Below are 24,220 nucleotides of genomic sequence, written 5' to 3' on the forward strand. Positions count from 1 at the left end.
AGGATGGGGAACACATGCACACCCATGGTGGATGCATGTTGATGTATGGCAAAACCAATACAATATTGTAAAGTAAAAAAATAAGAAGAAGAAGAAAAATTGTTTTAATTTCTGAAATGGAAATATTTCTTTATATATATAAAATGAGTCCCCCCCCCCCAATGATTCTCTGCCTCCAGGCAAATGTGTTCAAGTGAATGTGTACACATATAATCCATGGGTTCTAGAAACTGAGAAAATAGGAAATCTTGACCTCTCAATGGCTCTCAGGTAGTGTTCCATGCACCTCCAGGAGCACCAGGAACAGGGCTGAAGCAGTGAGAAACCAAGATACACCAGGGAAGCCCTACTCTGGTCACTCCTATAACTTCAACAAGCAGCTCAACTTATTCTTTTTTTTTAATATAATTTTTGTTTGATTATTTTATTCATGCATATGAAGAAAAGGTTTTGTGAACCTAAAAATATTTATGTAAATGCTTAGTATGTTTTAGCTTTGTCTTTCTCATTAGATTCCAGGCTTCTGCACCCAAAGGGCCTGGCACAGTAATTGCTAGATAATTGGGTCAGCTTGTTCCTGATTGGCTCCTCTACAAATGTACAGATGATAACCACAGTGATCATGTCTCTTAATCTTTTCAAACAAATCTATTCTAGTCTCCTAAACGCTAGTTCCTTTCTGTGTTCTCTCATTTTCTTAAATAATGGTGTCTTGGGCCTCCCAAATGAACATGAATTATAGCTCCATTATGTCTTTATAGATAGCAAGTTTTAGCTTTCTTTCCAAAGCACACAAATGGATTTTAAGGAGATCTGTAAATGGTTATAATTTAAGATCAGAGGGTATTATCCTTGAGATAAGATTAGAATTTGGCAGGAAAAAAAAAAAAAACACACAAAAACCCCACAACTTTTATTTAGAAACCTGGCAACTTGAACATAGAAGCTTACTGCAGCAGAATTTCAAGTCAGATACTTGGTTGGGATGCAAGAAGTAAAGGTTGGAAAACAAGAAGTAGGTTACATTTGAAAGGACTAAGTAGTGAGTGAATTTACTTCTTAAACTGTTATCTTCTTCCCCATATTTACTCTGTTGTACTGAAATGTTTGTTCTGTTGTTTCAGGCAGAGAGAGAGAGAGAGAGAATGCATAAGCACTTCATCATAAGAAACTAGCTTACATGTTCATGATGGCTGACAAGTTCGAAATCTGGAGGGCAAGCTGACAGGCTAGAAATTCATGTAAGATTTAACGTCACAGTCTTGAGTCGAAATTCTGAAGGCTGGTGAGGCAAGTGAGCAACTCAGGCAGGGTTTCTACATTGGAGTCTTGAGGCTGAATTCCTTCTTTGGAATCTAGACTGGTGCTGACCGAACTACTGCACACCACAGGCTAGTCGAGTTGACATATAAGATTGACCATCACTGTGTCTTGTTACTGATCAGCCTCTGTTCTCTGAAATCTTTTCCTCAGTCAGCTCTACTCAGTTCCACCTCACTTCACAAAGTAAAACAAAGCTTAATTTTAGTCTTTTAAGGGTCTTCCATTTGCTACAGACCAGCAATCCCTGAACTAGTCTGGATTTCAGAGAGCTTCTGGATGACACAGCCACACAGGCCAAATCCCCAAGCAGCCTTGTGTGACAGAGGCAGTCCTGGCTGGTAGGTTTGGTAGAAGAGAGAGTGGAGAGAGAAATGGATTATGTGAGGTAGGTTGGCCCCAAAATTTCAATACAGACTTACCAGTTAATCAGTACTATTACAGACAGTATATCATTTGTATCATTATTGCTAAAATTTTCAAGAAGTCTGAGGCAGTCCACCTACGATGTACACACTTCAAGAATGTGGCTAAGGGCGGCTCTGAACTGCTCTTTCATCCTGTGTTCAGAATCTCAGTGGTCATCTCCATGGATTTGTTTAGAGAAGAACTGAGGTATTCAACACCGTGATTCAAGCTCCCAAAATGACATCTGTCCACATGAACACAAGTGGCTGCATAAAACGAGCACTAAAAAGTGAGGTTAACCGTAGTCATGCTTCATGAGCTCTCGTGTGCTGCTTCAGTCTGCTTAAAAAGCAGACATCTGCATTTCTATATTTGATATCCTATAGATATGTATCTGGTGATACTCAGATTTCACTTGCTCAAGGACAAATAGTAAACACTGGGGTCAGAACTAGATCACAGCCTTCTCCACTATGTCATCCAGTCTGTTAAACATTCGTAATTACTATTCTGGGAGATAGAATCATTCGGTTTCTAAAGGAAATTAGGGACAAGCAGCACGGAACTTACTTGTTTTAGAGGTAGGGGTTCTGACAGAAAAGGAAAAAAAAACAGTGGCATTACTTTGAAAATCTCTTACTGTGAATTGCCATAGAAAAATTAAAATTTACATGAATCCCACTGATATAAACTGTAACATTAAAAAAATGGAAGAATAAAGAAATGGCGTTTTTCAGTTATGATAATAAAGGAAGCAAGTTTCTTTTGTGCCTGGTAATTACACTGAAAACATAACTGCAAGTCAAATTTAGCTGAATCTTTGAAGAAGTAGAGCAGGGTAAGAGACTCATTTGTGGGTTCTGAGAATCAGCTTGATCTTTCCTTCCATCACAAAAATCAAAAAGGTTATTGTAACTTGAGAAGGAAAAGCAAGAGTCAACAATGGCTGAGATGAAAGACACCGGGAGCAGATTTGCTGCCTTTTCAGTATTTTCTAACTGGGCATCCTGTCTCCAACTGGATCCTCTTCTAATTGATTCTTCAAAATCTTAACTTCCAATAATTAAACTTCCATGGGGTCGCACAGAGTTGGACACGACTGAGCCACTGAACTGATACAGAGGTGAGAGTCCAGAAGGAAATTAGCGTTCATTGGATACCAGTCAGCTTCTTTCATGTTGCCTTGTTTTATTTACTTCAGAGCTTTACCTACTGCCTGAAATGACCTCAGTTGTTTGTGGTTGGTCTACCCTTACTAGAATCAAGTTCCCTGAAAGCAGAGCTCTGCTCTGTCATGTCTTCCAGACGCTGAGGCACCAAAAGACCATAGTTGACACGTAGTAGGAGTTCACGTTTTTTCAATAAACTCTAGGCCTGGTGGGCTGCCATCTGTGTGGTCGCATGGAGTCGGACACGACTGAAGTGACTTAGCAGCAGCAGCAGCAGGCACAAGACTAGACACACTGTGAATATTACATCATATGCTCTCAAAGTGATCTTGAAATGCAAATACTATCATTCCTGTCTTCAGTAAGAAATCAAGGTTTAGAGGAACTAAGGAACTTGTTAAAAATCAGGCAATTAAGGAGAGGGGATTTGAGCTAAGGTATGATGCACATTGTTTGTGGTCCATGTCATAAGGCATGTTTCCCAAAATAAACCATGGTTGGAAATAAGATGTTCATGGGCATTTTTGGACATGGTGGTGGGGGAGGGTGAATTGAGAGAGTAGCACGGAAACATACACATTACCGTATGTAAAATTAGATAGCCAGTGGAAATGTACTGCATGATGCAGGGAGTTCAAATCCAGTGTTCTGTGACAACCTGGAAGGGTGGGCTGGGATGGGAGGTGGGAGGGAAGTTCAAGAGGGAGGAGACATATGTATACCTATGGCTGATTCATGTTGATATGTGGCAGAAAGCAACACTATATGGGAAAGCAATTATCCTCCAATTAAAAATAAATAAAACATTTTAAAACTGGCATGAAGTAACATAGCATTAGATCATAAGACACCCACTCCTTTATAAACTTCCTTTGATTAACTTGATTGCATCAACGGTAAAGACTGAGATTAGTGCCAGTGTGTATTTAATGCTTCTCTAATAACTGCTACTCTCTCTCGCTCTCGTTCAGTTGAGAGCTGGTAAGAAAATAAAGCCAAAGCTTTGTTTCCAGGCTTTTATTTTAATCTATATAATTATTCTATAGGTGATTATACCTATAAATTATATGCTTGTGCATGCTTGGTCGCTCAGTCTTGTCCAATTCTTTTGTGAGCCAATGGACTGTAGCCCGCTAGGCTCCTTAGTCCATGGGATTACCCAGGCAAGAATATTGGAGAGGGTTGTCATTTCCTCCTCCCGGGGGTCTTCCTGAACCAGAGATGGAACCTACATCTCCTGCACTGTAGGCAGATTCTTTGGAGTCTGCCGAGTCATTGGAGAAGCCCATTATATAAACATAGTCTATTTATAAAGGATCTACACAACTATTGCAAATCACTTGCCTTATTCTGTTTTCCCATTTGCAATAGTTAGATAGTTCCTTCACAAGTAAATCTTAGATAAAAGTCTTGAATTTACTTGAAAATATTAATTAGGTAACAGTACAGATGATATATTTGGCAAAAACTGTGGAGGTTGGTATACACTGTCTAGTTTGAAAAACCCTACTGTGAAGCAATTTATAGGTCCTAGAATAGAAATAAGCAATAGAAGGAATTGCTGTGATAAGGAAACTCAGACATGGAAAATAATTCTCCCCAAAGGACTGTAAAACTTGTGTGCTTGAGGTACAAAAGTTAAAGAAGCCTAATTCTTGACATAACTGGGGAAAATGCTGAGAGTATAATTAAATTATAGTCCCTGGCTAGTTGTGCCTAAAATATAGAGGGGGAGATATTCAAATAATCAGAATACAAGTTAGGAGACAAAAAAATGCCCAAAGGAAAAAAAATACATATGATATGAGAATTCATAGTTCTACAAAGTATTAACTACCCTTGTTATCATTAAATTTGTAACTCATAATTAATTATATTAACTACACATTTTATTTGTTATAATATATAAATTACAGAAATACCATAAGTTCATTCACTTGGTTATAAACTTATAATTAACAATTTTATCATGCATGCTCAGAATAATAATGAATCTCCTTGCTGACTCTGCATGCATGCATGCTAAGTCACTTCAGTCATGTCCAACTCTTTATGACCCCATGGTCTATAGCCCACCAGGCTCCTCTGTCCATGGCATTATCTAGGCAAGAATACTGGAGCGGACTGCCATGCCCTCCTCCAGGGGATCTTCCCGACCCAGGGATCAAACCCATGTTTGTTAATGGCAGGTGGATTCTTTACCAGTAGTGCCACCTGGGAAGCCTGACACTCATATACAGCAATAAAAATGCTGTATCCCCTGTTTTGGATGAGCAACAACTGAAAAATATTCACTTGCCAAAGTGCAAGGCATTTTTTTTCTATAATTGAGAAAAGCTTTGAGGGGTCTGGCAAAGATAACCTGCTAAATTGCCAGCCATTTAAACAATAATCAAATTCATAACCCTGGCCAAGCTTACACATCTTTAATATGGCACAAAGTTAGAGCTTCACTAATGTTGGGTGCTGCCTGAGAAACTGCCATCACTTAGTTTATTTTAGGATAAACTTTTAACAACGAAGGGACTGGTTTTCCTCTTCAAATTTTTTTTATGCTGACATCTGTTTATACAGAGTATCAAAATAAAATCACATGGTCCAAAAGCTTGGACTTTCTGTGTGGCCACTTCAGTAAACGGGAGTACAGAACAGTGCTGATCTCATTAAGCTATTTTGAATGTTAAGTGAAATAAAGCAAGCCAATCTGAGGTATCTGGCACGTAATAAGCCCTCAGTTATCATTTAGCAACTAAATATTAGCCTGTGTTAGGAAGCACAGTGTTCTCACCTCTGGGCTTTCCCAGACACCCGAGGAAACATGAACTTTTTAACCTTTCTTGGGCTGGTACCTACTCTAGTGCTTCAGCCAGGTCACCCTAGGTGTACATCTCACTCTGTGACTCAGGTCTGTTTCCCTCTGCTAGTACAACCAAGGGCTTCCAGGTGGTGCTGGTGGTAAAGAACCTGCTTGCCAACACAGGTAGACATGAGAGACTCGAATTCGATCCCTGGGTTGCGAAGAACCCTAAAGAAGGGGTTGACAGCCCACTCCAGTATTCTTGCCTGGAGAATCCCATGGACAGAGGAGCCTGGCGGGCTATGGTCCGGGCTTGCAAAGAGTCGGACTCGACTGAGGCGACTTAGCACGCTGCAGGACAGCCAAATAGAAAGGTTGCATTCAGGCTTCAACAGGGCCTTTTTTTTTTTTTTTTTTTTTAATTTTATTTTTAAATTTTACATAATTGTATTAGTTTTGCCAAATATCACAATGAATCCGCCACAGGTATACATGTGTTCCCCATCCTGAACCCTCCTCCCTCCTCCCTCCCCATACCATCCCTCTGGGTCGTCCCAGTGCACCAGCCCCAAGCATCCAGTATCGTGCATCGAACCTGGACTGGCAACTCGTTTCATACATGATATTACACGTGTTTCAATGCCATTCTCCCAAAACTTCCCACCCTCTCCCTCTCCCACTAAGTCCATAAGACTGTTCTATACATCAGTGTCTCTTTTGCTGTCTCGTACACAGGGTTATTTTGATTTCTCCAAACTGTGAGCAGTGACTTTTTATCATACCCCTTGTCATCTCAAACACCCTTCTCTTTTGTCATTTTTTTTTTTTCAGCTAGATCAGCTAAGGGTAACATTTAATACAATGCTTCTCTTAATCTTTTTATAGCCACTAACTATAGCTCTCTGGAAACTTTTGCCTCTGACAAACAGTATGTTAGACATTTTCCCAAACGATATTTAAAGAAAATGTTGGATGCAGCCTGTTCTATTTTTGCATACCTTTTTCTTACAGCCAAGGGCTAGGATAAAGAGGATGTATAAGTTCAGTGAGATTTTAAGAAAAGAGTATTCCCTTAGACTCATTCATTTATGTATAAAACAAAATGCTTTAATTCTTTGGAAAATCTATTTGGAGGAAGATTCATTCCCAAATTTTATACTTTCACTGATGTATGCTGATTGTGAATTAAGCCCCTATTGCTCTGTTCTATGACCTGTCAGGATGACCATAGGTGATTGATCCAACAGTCAGTTGGATTCTGGCGAGCCAGCTGGAGCCACGAAACAACAGAACTCTTACTTCTGAGATCCATAGAATCACCCTGGTTTTCACTCTTCCTAGTTCAGTTCAGTTCAGTTGCTCAGTCGTGTCCAACTCTTTGCGACCCAATGGACTGCAGCATGCCAGGCCTCCCTGTCCATCACCAACCCCCAGAGCTCACTCAAACTCATGTCTATCGAGTCGGTGATGCCATCCAACCATCTCATCCTCTGGTGTGTTCACTCTTCCTAAGGCGTTTTCAAATCTCCTTGCTTACTCAACATATCTGAATATCCTCATTGTAAATTTCCTCTTTCAGCTCAACCAAGTAGAAGTGGATATCGGTTGCCTATAAGCTAAAGAATCCTAGTTTATGATTTACATTTTAAAAGTTAAAGATATCAAGTATGTCAGTAACATATCAGACTTTTGTATGTTTCTAAACATATTAAATATGGGATGAGAAAGACAAAACAATTTTTTTCACTCTAAAACACATGCTACTTGTTTCAACAAGCAGTTAACTGCCTATAAAAATGCCAGGAAAAAGAAACACTCTTATTCAGTGAATTTCTCAAAGTAACAGCTACTTCCCAGGTGGTGCAGTGGTAAAGAATCCACCCACCAATGTCGGAGAATTGGGAGACACAGGTTCAATCTCTGGGTCAGGAAGACTCTCTGGAGTAGGAAGTGGCGACCCGCTCCAGTATTCTTGCCTGGAAAATTCCATGGACAGAAAAGCCTGGGCAGGCTACAGTCCATGGGGTTGCAAAGAGTCAGACATGACTGAGTATACACACACAGTCTCAAGTAACAGGGCATGTTTTTTTAAATGCACGTAACATTTATGACCAACCTAGATAGCATATTCAAAAGCAGAGACATTACTTTGCCAACAAAGGTTCGTCTAGTCAAGGCTATGGTTTTTTCCTGTGGCCATATATGGATGTGAGAGTTGGACTGTGAAGAAGGCTGAGCGCCAAAGAATTGATGCTTTTGAACTGTGGTGTTGGAGAAGACTCTTGAGAGCCCCTTGGACTGCAAGGAGATCCAGCCAGTCCATTCTGAAGGAGATCAGCCCTGAGTGTTCTTTGGAAGGAATGATGCTAAAGCTGAAACTCCAGTACTTTGGCCACCTCGTGCGAAGAGTTGACTCATTGGAAAAGACTCTGATGCTGGGAGGGATTAGGGGCAGGAGGAGAAGGGGACGACAGAGGATGAGATGGCTGGATGGCATCACTGACTCGATGGACGTGAGTCTGGGTGAGCTCCAGGAGTTGGTGATGGACAGGGAGGCCTGGCGTGCTGCGATTCATGGGGTCACAAAGAGTGGGACACAACTGAACGACTGATCTGATCTGAACATTTCAGATTTCTTCATTTTACTCTCATCAAAATTATTTCATTAAAACGACATAAATCTTTAAAATAATAGGAGTTTCTTGTGATATTCAAGTAGTTAATGGTACATATAAAATTTAAAGTAGCGATATGATGTACTTCTGCAAATAGGTATCATTTCTAATAGCAACAGATTTTAAGTAATTTGATATACTAGGAAGTCACAGTAACTATCCTACTTCTTTTTATAACATATATGTTATGAAATTTGGCCCCAATATACTCTTTGTTTCTTCTCTTACTACACATACTCTTCCAACATACAGTTTTTTATCTCTGTACATTTAATATCATGGATGTGATCTAAAATTCTATCTCCACATCTCTCCCAAGCTAATTTGAAAGGAAAACTCATATTATCCTGCAAGGCCCTACATAATATCACCTCTGGCAAGTATTCTTCATGCACTTTCTACATCTCTTTAACCAGAGGCAAGTATTCTTCATGCACTTTCTACATCTCTTTAACCAGATTCAATTTTACTTCTAATCTATTTTTTACCATATCATTTTGTAAATCCTCTAGTACTTCCATGATCTTCTCTATTAGTAATTTAAGGTCTGCCGCCTGAAATTATCCCTGAATCTCTGTTGGCAAGGGCTTTGTTGAACAAACACTTGTTCATATTTGTGTCTTTTTAGCAAGTACTCATCTGAACATTTCAATTCAGAAAAATGTGAGGGAAGTTTGAGATGGTCTGCGTAATGATTTTGAGAATTACTAGAATGTTCTTAAATATAATATTGGGACTTTTTATGGTTTGGATACATTTTTTCAATTTAGGAATATATTAAAATTTGCTAAGAGATTTTTAAAACACTTTTAACCAATTTCTATTCCTAGCAACAGCATATGAAACTTCCAGTTGTTCCATACCTTACCAACACTTAGTATTTTCACATTCTATTTATATATTTATACATACACACACACACACACACACACACACACACACTCTGCTTGATTTGGTTGGGCATTAAGCATTTTTGTTTCTAATGTTGTAAGTGAAATTGGTCCATATTCATTAATTTCTGTTCTTAATTCAATCATTTCCTTCATACTATTTTCTTTGTGTACACTCTTGCTTTTTTCTAGTGTTTTATATTGGATACTTAGGTTCACACAGGTATAATTCTTTATATATATATGACCTGCCTCTTGAGAAATCTATATGCAGGTCAGGAAGCAACAGTTGGAACTGGACATGGAACAACAGACTGGTTCCAAATAGGAAAAGGAGTACGACAGGGCTGTATATTGTCACCCTGCTTATTTAACTTCTATGCAGAGTACATCATGAGAAACGCTGGACTGGAAGAAACACAAGCTGGAATCAAGATTGCCGGGAGAAATATCAATAACCTCAGATATGCAGATGACACCACCCTTATGGCAGAAAGTGAAGAGGAACTCAAAAGCCTCTTGATGAAAGTGAAAGTGAAGAGCGAAAAAGTTGGCTTAAAGCTCAACATTCAGAAAACGAAGATCATGGCATCCGGTCCCATCACTTCATGGGAAATAGATGGGGAAACTGTGGAAACAGTGTCAGACTTTATTTTTCTGGGCTCCAAAAGCACTGCAGATGGTGACTGCATCCATGAAATTAAAAGATGCTTACTCCTTGGAAGGAAAGTTATGTCCAACCTAGATAGCATATTCAAAAGCAGAGACATTACTTTGCCAACAAAGGTTCGTCTAGTCAAGGCTATGGTTTTTCCTGTGGTCATGTATGGATGTGAGAGTTGGACTGTGAAGAAGGCTGAGCGCCGAAGAATTGATGCTTTTGAACTGTGGCGTTGGAGAAGACTCCTGAGAGTCCCTTGGACTGCAAGGAGATCCAACCAGTCCATTCTGAAGGAGATCAGCCCTGGGATTTCTTTGGAAGGAATGACGCTAAAGCTGAAACTCCAGTACTTTGGCCACCTCATGCAAAGAGTTGACTCATTGGAAAAGACCCTGATTCTGGGAAAGATTTGGGGCAGGAGGAGAAGGGGATGACAGAGGATGAGATGGCTGGATGGGATCACTGACTCGATGGACGTGAGTCTGAGTGAACTCCGGGAGTTGGTGATGGACAGGGAGGCTTGGCGTGCTGTGATTCATGGGGTCGCAAAGAGTCGGACACGAATGAGCGACGGAACTGAACTGATGTGTGTCTGGATATAAACAAATGTTTATATATTAGCTATAATTATATCTCTCTCTCTCTCTCTCTAAGTAATATCTTAGTAATATATTAATAGTACTAATATTGTTATATTAATGGTATTATCAATATTGTATCTTATATATTAAAATATCTACTTTTTACTCTAAGTATTTTACTAATACATTGATAAATAATGTAATTACTATATTAATATTAGCTATGTTAATACTGGGCAAAATTCTTTTCTGGATAAAGAAGCTTAAGATCTGATGAATTATATAAACATAGATTATATATAAAAAGTATAATATATACTAGGTATATCTATACCATATATATATAGACCTAGGATTCCCTGGTGGCTCAGACGGTAAGAATCTGCCTGCAATGCGGGAGACCTGGGTTCAATCCCTGGTTTGGGAAGATTCCATGGAGGAGGGCATGGCAACCCATTTCAGTATTCATGCCTGAAGTATCCCCATGGACAGAGGATCCTGGTGGACTACAGTCTGTGGGGTTGCAAGGAGTCAGATGTGACTAAGTACACAATATAAATATATATCGTGTGATATAAATATAAATTGTGTGATATAAATATATATCACAAGACCTTATAGTTCTTTATTTAAAAAAAGTTCTAACTGAAGATACATTTTTTTCCCAATGTTAACACAGCCAAATAAGTTCCCTTTTTCTTGGTAATAGCCTGATACCATTATTTTCTCTTTACTTTAGACTTTTCTGTGTCATTATGTCTTAGGTATCTCTTTTAAAACAGAATACAATAAGATTTCTAAAATCCAATTCATAGACTTTGATTATCTCTGTCTTTTAACTGGAAAGTTAATTCTATTTAAAAAGTGACACTTTGGGAATCTTCCTATATCTTATTTTGTAATTTTGAGGTATGATACTTTTCTCCCTTTTCTTTCCATCCCACTTCCCTGATAGCTCAGTTGGTCAAGAATCCTCCTGCAATGCCGGACACCCAGATGATTCCTGTGTCGGGAAGATCCCCTGGAGAAGGGATAGGCTACCCACTCCAGTATTCTTGGGCTTCCCTTGTAGCTCACCTGGTAAAGAATCTGCCCGCAATGCGGGAGACCAGGGTTTGATCCCTGGGTTGGGAAGATCCCCCGGAGAAGGGAAAAGCTACCCATGCCAGTATTTTAGCCTGGAGAATTCCAGGGACTACACAGTCCATGGGGTCACAAAAAGTCAGACACGACTGAGTGACTTTCACTTCACTTTCCATCCCACTACTACATTCTACTAGACTGAGCAAGTGTACTCATTTTTCCTTTTCCTTTAATGCTTTAAAATTTATATATTCTGTTTTTATATATTGCTGGGTTTCAAGGAGGATGCTCATTACTATACACTGCAATATCCAAAGTTATGTAAATTAATTCAGGCACCTTCCCAAAAGACAGCCATATTCTGGGCACCCTATCTAGTAGGCATGGCAGGTTCACAGGGACCATGAGCAGAGCTGATTTAGAGTAGAGTACTGGTATTACTGGGTTCAAGAGTTTAATTTTGTTTCTGATGTTTGGCAAAGTTTATTTGGATTCTAATTTGTGCAGGACCAATAGTATTTCCCTTGCCTGCTATGCTATGTCTGTCATGTCCGACTCTGCAGCTCTATGGATTGTAGCCCTCCAGATTGCTCTGTCCATGCGACTCTCCAGGCAAGAATACTGGAGTGGGTTGCCATGCCCTCCTCCAGGGGATCTTCCCTACCCAGAGATCAAACTGGAAATCTCTTGCATCTCCTGCACTGACGGGCAGGTTCTTTACCACTAGCACCACTGTATTTCCCTTGAAAGAAAGCGAAAGTTAAGTCGCTCAGTCATGTCCAACTCTTTGCAACCCTGAGGACTGTAGCTTACCAGGCTCCTCTGTCCGTGGTATTTTCCAGGCAAGAGTACCAGAGGGGGGTGCCAGGTCCTTCTCCAGGGGATCTTCCCCATCCAGGGTCTCCCACATTGCAGGCAGATGCTTTACCTTCTGAGCCATCAGGGAAGTCCTTGGGTGGCAGCAAATGCTTAAGATCCGGTTTTATGGTCTCAACATGTGATGAACTTGATCATTGAGAGATATCAAAGAGTTTTGTGTTTTCCCCCCCTTGTTTTGTCTTTTTGTGCTTCAATTTTATTGGAGAGAAGAACACATTGCAATGTTAACAACTGTGATATAGTGTTTCTGTACTTACTTTTGACCTATTACTAAAGGTATAAAACTAGATACAAGATCTTTTCTATCTACAATTGAGAACAGTCTTTCTCTCTCAATGTAAGCATGAAATATTTTCTGTCACAGTCATTAATAAATTAACTTCTATAAATCAATAAATGAAAGATCTACTCAGCCATTAAAAAGAACACATTTGAATCAGTTCTAATGAGGTGGATGAAACTGGAGCCTATTATACAGAGTGAAGTAAGCCTGAAAGAAAAACACCAATACAGTATACTAACGCATATATATATGGAATTTAGAAAGATGGTAACAATAACCCTGTGTACGAGACAGCAAAAGAGACACTGATGTATAGAACAGTCTTATGGACTCTGTGGGAGAGGGAGAGGGTGGGAAGATTTGGGAGAATGGCATTGAAACATGTAAAATATCATGTATGAAACGAGTTGCCAGTCCAGGTTCGATGCACGATACTGGATGCTTGGGGCTGGTGCACTGGGACGACCCAGAGGGATGGTGTGGGGAGGGAGGAGGGAGGGGGGTTCAGGATGGGGAGAGTATGTATACCTGTGGCGGATTCGTGTTGATGTTTGGCAAAACTAATACAGTGTTTCAGGTTTAAACATAAAATAAAATTTAAAAAAATAATAAAAAAAGAATAAAATAAAATAAAATAAAAATCAATTCTGACTGGTTTATAGAAAATTTAGGTGTTTACATGAATATAATATTCCTAGAATCCCACATACAAAGGAGCAGACTTCTAATACTTTAGCTGTGCTATTAAGAGAAAAATGATCCTTCCACAGCAACTTTTTCTATGAAAACTGTTCATGTAATCAAGGTAATTTTTTTTTGATAAATCAGACTGCTTTGGTAATTTTGGTTTAAGAATGCTTCTATGAGTTCTCTGTTTTATAAATGTGGAATATAATGCATAATGTAATTTTTAAATAGGTCTTATATGTGTTTTCTTATGAAGAGACCAGTTGACCTGAACTTCCTAAAGTTTTCCCATCAGTTTACTGATCGGATAAGGTAGTATATTTGCACAGTGTTCAAGATGATGGAAAATATAAAATTGTATTTAACTGATAACTAGAAATGGAAGATCTGTACATTGAAAACTACATAACATTAAGGACAAAACTGAAGTAAACAGAAGCAAATGAAAAGTTATTCCATGCTTATGAAGTAGAAGAATTAACAGTGTTACTATATCCATACTAACCACAGCATTCTACAGATTCAGTACAATCCCTATCAAAATACAGTAAGTCCCCTACATATGAATGAGTTCCATACCAAGAGCACATTCGTAAATCAAATTTGCTCGTAAGTCCACCAAAGTCAGCCTAACCCAACTAACACAACTGGCACATAGCAGTGTACTGACTTACATGACTGGACATGCAAATGCACGTTCACATCTTTGAAAGTTTGCAGTTTGAGGGTTTGTATGTAGGAGATTTACTGTACAAATGGCATTTTTCACAGAAAAGAAAAAATAATTACAAAATTTGCACAGAAACACAAAAGACTAGAATAGCCAAAACAATCATGAGAGAGAACAAGTCAAATTGGAGGTATCATGCTTCTTGAGCTCCCAAATTACCGAGACATTCAGAAGTACCTTGGCAAGTTGGAAAGCAAGATAGACTGAGGGCAGAACACAGGTTCCACCACTAAAGAGTTGCAGTTAATTCATCTCTAAACAGGGCTAATAAAGCCGACTTTGCTGTGCGGTTGTAAGTTCTGAGATTACGAGTGAGAAGCATTGTGGCGGGTGGTGGTGAAACTAATGCAAAGAAAAAACTGCATTTAACTCAACTGAAATATAACTCTGACAAACTTTTTTTTAATCAGTAGTAATTAGACTCAGGGGCATGTCCGCTTAGATATAATTTCCAGATTTTTTAGTTAACTTTAAGACCAGTACTAATATTGGATTATTGAATAAATAATCTTTGAATACTTAATTTCTATATGAAATAGAATACTGAAATATTAGTCAGCAATATTTGCTTATTATTTATGTATTTACATTTTATTATTATTCACATTTCACATTATGTACATATCATGCTCATTTGCTCAGTCACGTACGACTCTTTGCAACCCGTTGGACTGTAGCCTGCCAGGCTTCTCTATCCATGGAATTTTCTAGGCAAGAATACTAGATTGGGTTTCCATTTTCGACTCCAGGGGATCTTCCCAGGGATCGAATCCAAGTCTCCTGCTTGGCAGGTGGATTCTTTATCACTGAGCCACCTGGGAAGACTCCTTCAGTTCAGTTCAGATCTGTTCAGTCGCTCGGTCATGTCCGACTCTTTGCGACCCCATGGACTGCAGCACACCAGGCTTCCCTGTTGCCCCCTTATTTACATATAAAATACTTTTTATTTACTGAACACGTTTATTTTTGCCACTTTATAGAGTTGTAAAAATGATAGCTGTAGGTAATTGCTTTATGTGTGCTCATGAAATTTGCTGGTATGCTACCAAGATTGTGTATGAAACAGTTACTCCTTATCTTTCCATTTTCTGTGTGAAAAATAAATTGGATATTTAGGTTCAAAATTCATGCTGGAGCTATCCTGGGAACAATGATTAAAAGATTAAATGTGTAGAAAAAGTAATGAGATGCATTTTTGCTTATCAATGGGAAAACAGAGTAATTTCTTCTTAAAGCAAATATTCTGTACAGCAAGTACAAGATAGTAAAAAAAAAAAAAAAAAAAAAAAAAAGCTTGAATGGACAGAAAAAGTTTAGACAGTTTCAAGAAAATTAACTTTGTCTTAGGATACCTTCCTAGATGGTGCTAGGACTAGACAGACCTTTGTTGGCAAAGTAATGCCTCTGCTTCTTTATATACTGTCTAGGTTGGTCATAACTTTTCTTCCAAGAAGTAAGAGTCTTTCAATTTCATGGCTGCAGTCACTATCTGCAGTGATTTTGTTGCCCAGAAAAATAAAGTCTGTCACTATTTCCATTGTTTCCCCATCTATTTGCCATGAAGTGATGGGACCGGATGCCATGATCTTTGTTTTATGAATGTTGAGCTTTAAGCCTACTTTTTCACTCTTCCTCTTTCACTTTCATCAAGAGGCTCTTTAGTTCTTCTTCACTTTCTGCCATAAGGGTGGTGTCATCTGCATATCTAAGGTTATTGATATTTCTCCTGGCAATCTTGATTCCAGCTTGTGCTTTATTCAGTCCAGAATTTCTCATGATGTACTCTGCATAGAAGTTAAATAAGCAGGGTGACAATACACAGCAATGACATACTCCTTTCCCGATTTGGAACCAGTTTGTTGTTCCATGTCCAGTTCTGTTGCTTCCTGACCTGCATACAGGTTTCTCAGGAGGTAGGTCAGGTGGTCTGGTATTCCCTTCTCTTCCAGAATTCTCCACAGTTTGCTGTGACCCACACAGTCAACGGCTTTGGTGTGCTCAATAAAGCAGATGTTTTTCTGGAACTCTCTTGCTTTCTCGATGATCCAGTGGATGTTGGCAATTGGATCTCTGGTTCCTCTGCCTTTTCTAAATCTAGCTTGAACATCTGGAAATTCATGGTTCACGTACTGTTGAAACCTGGCTTGGAGAATTTTGAGCATTACTTTTCTAGTGTGTGGGATGAGTGCAATTCTGCAATAGTTTGAACATTCCTTGGCATTGCCTTTCTTTGGGATTGGAATGAAAACTCACCTTTTCCAGTCCTGTGGCCACTGCTGAGTTTCCCAAACTTGCTGGCATATTGAGTGCAGCACTTTCACAGCATCATCTTTTAGGATTTGAAAGAGCTTAACTGGAATTCCATCACCTCCACTAGCTTTGTTTGTAGTTCTGCTTCCTAAGGCCCACTGGACTTTGCATTCCAGGATGTCCGCCTCTAGGTGAGTGATCACACCACTGTGATTATCTGGGGCATGTCTGAAGAGAAGCAATGAAAGCCTTTAAAACGTTGGTAAAGTAGGCTCAACTTTTATGAGTTTATTTATAAGATAAAAAGAAAAACCTCAAGAATTCTTCACTGCTAAAATATTAGATTAACACAGTTCTAGAATATTGTTTTCTATCAAAATGCAAATTGGTGTAGGAGTATTCAGTCTGCTTGTAGAAGAGGTAGTTGTTTGTTACCTTCTATGCAATCTGCCTGACCGATGAGAGTCTTTTTCTTACTAGATTAGGCAGCATATAAGTGGGTCTTGTTTTCTTTTATCGGTTTGGTCAGTATATGTCTTTTGATTGGAGAAATTAGTCCATTTGCATTTAAAATAATTATTAATAGGTATGTACTAATTGTCATTTTATTAATATTTTTTTTCCGTTTTGTAGTTCATCTCTGGTTTTTTTTCAGGTTTCCTGCTTTCTTCCCTCGTTGTTTGATGACTTGCTGTAGCATTATGCTTAGATTCCTTTCTCATTATCTTTTGTACATCTATTATAGGTTTGTGCTTTATGGTTACCATGAGGCTCACAGATAACAGTTTCTGCATACAACTGTTGTTGTTCAGTCACTCAGTCGTGTCTGACTCTTTGTGACCCGATGGATTGCAGCACACCAGGCTTCCCTGTACTTCACTATCTCCCAGAGCTTGCTCAAACTCATATCCATTGAGTCCGTGATGCCATCCAACCATCTCATCCTCTGTCATCTCCTTCTCCTCTGCCTTCAGTCTTTCCCAGCATCAGAGTCTTTTCTAGTGAGTCGGCTCTTCACATCGGGTGGTCAAATTATTGGAGCTTCAGCTTCAGCATCAGTCCTTCCAATGAGTATTCAGGATTGAATTCCTTAGGATTGACTGGTTTGATCTTGCAGTCCAAGGGACTCTCAAGAGTCTTCTCCAACACCACAGTTCAAAAGCATCAATTCTTCAGTGTTCAGCCTTCTTTATGGTCCAACTCTCACATCCATACATGACCACTGGAAAAACCACAGCCTTGAGGAGACAGACCTCTGTTGGCAAAGTAATGTCTCTGCTTTTTAATAAATGTTCAATAGTTTATTTTAAATTGATAGCAAATTTGAATACATTCTACAAGCCTGCATTCTTGAACTCATCTTCATATTTTATATTTTTGATATTGTATTTTATAGTTTTACAATTCTGTGAATCCATAATTAACTAATTATGTAATTATTTTTACTACTTTTCTCTTTTAACATTCATACTAGCTTTATAAGTAATCAATCTACTTCCTGTATTATATATTATCTCAACTGGTGAGATTTTTACTTTCCTATGCTTTCTAGTTACTAATGCCTTTTCTTTTCACCTTAAAGAAGATCCCTTTAACACTTCTTGTACAGCCAGTTTAGCATTGATGAACTTCCTTAGCTTTTGTTCATCTAGAAAACTTTGGATATCTTCTTCAAATCTGAATGATAAACTTGCATGGTCAGAAGTATTTTCCTTTAAGTAGTTTCTTCTGAGCTGCAAGGTTTCACCTGAGAAATCTGCTATTCGTGTTATGGGTGTTCCTTTATGCAAAATACCTTGTTTTTCTCTTGCTGCTTTTAAGATTCCCTCTTTAACTTTCAGCATTTTAATTACTCTGTGTCTTGGTGTGAGTCTCTTTGGGTTCTTCTTGTTTGGAATTCTCTGGGCTTCCTGAATCTGGGTATCTGTTTCCTTAGCATTGTTAGGGAAGTTTTCAGCCATAATTTTTTCAAGTAAGTTTTCTGCTCCTATCCCTGCCTTTTGTCCTTCTAGGACCCCTTAAATATAGATACTATTTTTCTTGATGTTGTCCCACAGGTCCCTTAAGCAGCATTTACTTTTTTTTGTTTTTTGCTTCTCTGTCTGGGTGAGTTCCACTTCCTTGTCTCCCAGATCCCTTTTTTTTTTTTTTTTTTTTTTTTCTTCTGCTTCATTCAAGTCCACTATTGAACCCTTCTAAGCATATTTTCAGTTCAGTTACTGTATTCTTCAGTTTTGTGACTTCTCTTTGGTATTTATTTTCTATCCTTTTATTGAAGCTCTCTATTCATCCATTCTCTTCCTAAGTTCAGTGAGCATGTTTATGACTACTACTTTGAATTTTTATTATGCAAGCTACTCATCTCATTTTATTAACTTTTTTTTCCCTGAAGATTTATCTTGCTCTTCTTTTTGGAGCCTACTCTTCCAATTCCTCATTTTTCTTGACTCTTAATGTTTGTTCTATATATTAGGTAAAACAGCACTCTCCCCTGGTCTTAAAGAGGTGGCCTCATGTAGGCAATGAGCTTTATTGTTTAATCCTGCACTGGTACTTGGCTGTCTCTTGAAATCTCTCTCTGTTTCAGAACTACGGGCTCTGAAACAATCCATCCAGCCACCAGAGCCCAGTGCTCAAGGGGCATATTCTGTGTGTGTTGCATGTGCCCACTGGCTCTGGGGGTCTGTGGGGGAGGCAGGATACTCACCCACCACCTCCAATGAAGTGACTGGAACATACATGGAGGGGTGAGCACTTGCCCATCACCTCCGAGAGGACTGTGGCAGAGACACAAGGGGATAGAGCACTCACCTGCTGCCTCTGGCAGGGCTACCACAGCATCGTGAGGAGGTGGGTGCTAGCAAGTTAGAGAACACAAATGGCACCCACTAGCACTTCCAGCCCTGGAAAGAATCTCAACACGCTTTTGTCTCTCTGGCAGATGCTTTAAGATTAGCAAATGAATTTCCTTCACATATGGCCTGGGCACTTTTCAAAGTGCTATTTGTGGACTAAGTGCCAGGGTAAGTGAATCTGCACATCAGTTCTTCAAGAGCAGAATCTCCATTCGCTATGGCCCTATGTCTCCTCAGGATGCAAGCCCTGTAGGTTTTCAAAGCCAGATGTTTTTGGGGGGTTGACAGTGAAAACATAAGGTGTTTTTCTTATGCGTTCTTTCTCTTTTATTGGCGAAATAAGGTCAACAGATATAAGTGAGAAAAGGGGATAGAATTTTGGGTGTTTGAAGAAAGAGAAGATCTTTTAGGGAATGTGAGGGAGGATTGACAAAGGAAGTATTACTGGACTTCTGGGCTTAACTGAGTGCTCCTTTGAGATATGTTGTCATAAATTTAATATTGCTGTCTTGTGGCTATACACTGCGCACCATGAATGCAGTTGTGACTGTGTATTTTTTCCAGCCTCAATGAGCAAGTCTGTTGTAGGTATGCAAAATGTAAAGTGGTAGGTTTAACAAAGGTTATATTTGTGCCAGGCAACTAGGACTTAAGGATAGAGAACTAAGATAGCCAAGGCTATGAGAAAGAGATGAAGTATAATACTGGATCATCATGAGGGCAGGTGAGTAGCAAAAAAAGCTATCTTTTGTGGTACTTGAACTTTATCTCAGAAAGGTTACAAATTTGGGCAAAAGCTTTGACAGTAAAGATCAAAACAAAATGCTCAAGCCAGGAAACCTAGAATAATCTTACCCACAAGGAACAGGAAGGTAGAATAGGTAGGACAAAAGGAGGTCAGCGATGAAAGAGAATAAGGCAGCAAGACCAGCCTTGAAGAGGCAGTGAACTTCAGTCAGCCAAAAATCAACTAGGTTTGGGTTAGCGATAATAGTGAAATAAAATAGCTCATCATGGGATGTGTTATGCTAACACAGTGAGCTACCAAATAATGTCTTTCAGTGGGGTGTCCCAGGGTATCTCTGAGAACCCAAGTGGTCCATCCTAGCCCTAAAACAGCTAAGCCATCAAAAACTCAATCCCAATAAAGAATAAACCTTAACACAGTTCTGTCTTGCTGGCTCATGGGACAGCCTTAAGCTTCCATGGTAGATTAAGGACCTTGCCACAAACTTGCTTCTGCTGCTGCTAAGTCACTTCAGTCGTGTCCGACTCTCTGCGACCCCATAGACGGCAGCCTACCAGGCTCCCCCGTCCCTGGGATTCTCCAGGCAAGAACGCTGGAGTGGGCTGCCATTTCCTTCTCCATGCCACAAGCTTAATGAGAGCTAAATTTCCAAAATATCTGGGGTGGTGACAGCATGCCCCCAAAGCTGCAACAAGGGTTCCCATAACTGTGTATTTGACAGGTCTGTTCTCTTCTGAGACAAATAATAAGCACCCCAAAAGCAGTTCTTTTCCTATCATTTGCCCTTGAGGATCCATACTTTATCTTTTTCATACACATTGTTAATTGGAAGAGTGAATGATTTTGAGTGGGAAACTCTTTTCATGTTGTACAAGCGTATCATTTGTTAATTGTTTATATGTCTGACTACACTAAATTCCTTACATGTCTCATTTATTTATCTCAAAATATCTCTGAAGTAGGTATCATCATGACTCTATATTTTCACATATGAGGCAACCAAAGCCAGGAAAGTATAACTGACCTGCCCAGAATCCCATGACCCACAAAGGTAGAAGCCAGTGTTTAAACCTAGGGCTTTTTCCAGAACCCTTGCTCTTAAACTGATTCACATGCTTAGGCAAGAATATGCACTGGAAGGCAAGAGGGGACTGATACAATCCATGCGAAATGGAAAAACACTCTAGCTTCCACCATCTCGTTCACATGTTCATCCAAGTCCATTATACTTAAATAAAAAATCCCCCATTGCAGACTTGTGGGATTCTTTTATCTACCAGAAAACTTTTCAGCAATGGTGGGGGTTATTTTTAAAAAATATATTTGGCAAAACTAATACAATTTTGTAAAGTTTAAAAATAAAATAAAATTTAAAAAATAAATAAATAAAAAATAAAAAGAAAGAGAAAAGTGAGCACTGAAAATGGCAAGTGGAACTAGTGTTCTTCCCTAGTACCTGTTCTCCCTGTAAGAGGACTAGAAATAATTAGGGGAGAACAGCCTCCTCAGTCTTCTGCATCCTGTTCTGGCACTGTCCTAGAGCAAATAAATTACACTGATTACAGAAGGAGCAGCTTTACTGGAGTATCGGCTGGGCAATAACAACAACAAAACAGGAACAATAGTGGCAAAATATATATATATATATATATATATATATATATATATATATATTAACCAGTGTGGATTTGCCTACTGGATTGCTCAGGAATGTGAGGCCCACAGTACTGATGTGACTATTGTCCAATGCCTGGTCTTCTATGGTACCTATAGACCAAAAACTCTTCACTGAAAACCCATGAGAAATTTACATACAGTAAATTCACAGACCTCTCAGTTGTTCTTTTTTCCTTAACAGAACCTAAACGATCCATACTTTTAGTAGAACCTAAACACCACATTTTATTCTTTCTTACTTGACTTTCAACATTCAGTTCAGTTGCTCAGTTGAGTCTGACTCTTTGTGACCCCATGGACTGCAGCTTGCCAAGCTTCCCTGTCCATCACCAACTCCCAGAGCTTACCCAAATTCATGTCCATCGAGTCGGTGATGCCATCCAACCATCTCATCCTCTGTTGTCCCCTTCTCCTCCTGCCTTCAATCTTTCCCAGCATCAGGGTCTTTTCTAATGAGTTAGTTCTTCGCATGAGGTGGCCAGAGTACTGGAGTTTCAGCTTTGGAATCAGTCCTTCCAATGAATATTCAGGACTGATTTCCTTTAGGATTGACTGGTTGGATCTCCTTGAAGTCCAAGGGAATCTCAGGAGTCTTCTCCAACACCACAGCTCAAAAGCATCAAATCTTCTGCACTCAGCTTTCTTTATAGTCCAGCTTTCACATCCACACAACACTGTATTATGCAGGGACCTCAAACATCACTTATAATTTACATATGGTTGGAGAAATTAACAACCGCTATTTTTTATTTACTTGTACGTGGCTCAACATACCAAACTCGAAACATCTCAGAATAATCCTTATTAACTAGAATCCTCAGTTTTTTTATTATGCATTTGATCAGGTACTAATTGCCATATTATAATCACTCTTTGAACTGCTGCTTTTTTTTTAGTGTCTTTTGGTTTCTTGTTTAATCAAAACTAGCAAATTTTATTTCTCTTGAATATGGAATTCTAATTCATTATTTTACTTTTTAAACATAAGTTAGGTCACATTAGCTCTGTGAAAATATTATTTCTAATTACCTGCTAAGTACACTTCCTTTCTTTTCTCTCACCTTTAACAGAAACAACTCAATCTTTATGCAAAGATGTAATATGTAACATATGTAATATAGGTTTTATAGAATACCTTGCCATTTCATTGCATAATCCCACTTCAGTGTTTTTATTTATCAAAATACAGTATTCATCTGAAGTTTCTCTAATACTTTTCTTTCTCCTTTTGAATAGACATATATAAATGAAGTAATTGCTTTAGACAACATGTAATTGGGATGACTTATTTGTGTTTGGGGATTTATACAGTGATTTGTCTCCAAACAGCAACGGAAGTCATTTTAAAAGCTGGAAAATATAAAAATGTTAATAAGAAGACTAGAGGAAAGGTTTTAATTAAGAAGGCGAGCACGATACATTGTCCTAGTGCTGACAACTCTGACGCCATCACATTTCTCTGTGAGGACAGGAGAGAAGTGATCGGAGGGTGCCTTCAGAAAATCGTAGCTGTTACTACGCAAGGCAATGAGCTGTTAAGCACCAGCTTAATTACGACCTCTGTTTGTCATCTTGATACTTAATAATGCAACAGATGCACTTTTCCTGTGCCGCCAACTGCCTGCTCTGTCAGTTGACTGAGGATTCGCTGCCAAATGTGTGGCTGCCTTCCATCTCCTGAGGAGATAGATGGTTTACCACATCTACCCTCCAGGCAGGCACCAACTCATTTTCTTCTCAAAATATCTTGTTTCCTGGGACAGGTTGCACCAGAAATTAGACTGGAAATTTGTTTGCTTACTTACTACATCGTAGATCAGGAAAAAAAAGAGAAGAAAAAATAAAATCTGTCATTTCTGACTGTTCTCATGATAAATGATTGAGATGTGTCAGATGACAGAATAATTTTGAAAGGAAAACAACTGAGATTTTCCAGATCAGCTAGTTCCGGGAGCAAATGAAATAACTGCGCCCTTCACAGATACAGCAAAGGAGCACCACTAATCCAGTGCCTACTCTGCAGCTAACAATCTTTTGAAATTTTTTCATTTATTTCTCCGAAGAGATGAGTTCAAATTGAATATAGAACTGTATTTTGTTTAAAAGATAGAGAACAGGAGGTTATAAAAAAAAAAGAGTATTTTAGATTCTTATAGATGAAAAGATGCAAATTATTTTTCTTAAATTTCAAATTAGCTTTCACTAATGAATAATTCTCCAATTTTCAAAGAGTAAAAATTAACATTAAATTTAAAATTTTCTGAAGCATTCTTCAACTATTTCAGATGATCACCATTCTTCAACTATTTCAGGTTTTATATTTTTTACTTTTTGGAGTATAGTTGATTAATGATACTGTGATAGTTTCAGGTGTAGGGCAATGTGATTCAATTATACATATACATGTGCCTGTTCTATTTCAAATTCTTTTCCTATTTAGGTTGTTACATAATATTGAGCAGAGTTCTCTGATTTTTTATTTTATGGAAAATTTAGAACCATAGTTTAGGTAAATCAGCAGCCTTAC

At 38.7% G+C, this 24,220-nt stretch overlaps 1 long non-coding RNA gene across 1 annotated transcript in view; it reads right to left on the reverse strand.

The window, feature by feature from the left end:
- Positions 1-15,071: 15,071 nt before the first annotated feature.
- LOC129657427 (uncharacterized) overlaps positions 15,072-24,220 on the reverse strand; it is a 230,589-nt gene continuing 221,440 nt past the window's right edge. The window contains exons 2-3 of the long non-coding RNA XR_008716713.1: positions 16,417-16,641; positions 15,072-16,302 (exon numbers count right to left, since the gene is read on the reverse strand). This is a non-coding gene — a long non-coding RNA (uncharacterized LOC129657427). The remainder of the gene's footprint in view (positions 16,303-16,416; positions 16,642-24,220) is intronic.

The sequence above is a fragment of the Bubalus kerabau genome, chromosome 7, assembly GCF_029407905.1.
Source record: "Bubalus kerabau isolate K-KA32 ecotype Philippines breed swamp buffalo chromosome 7, PCC_UOA_SB_1v2, whole genome shotgun sequence".
Taxonomy (NCBI): domain Eukaryota; kingdom Metazoa; phylum Chordata; class Mammalia; order Artiodactyla; family Bovidae; genus Bubalus; species Bubalus kerabau.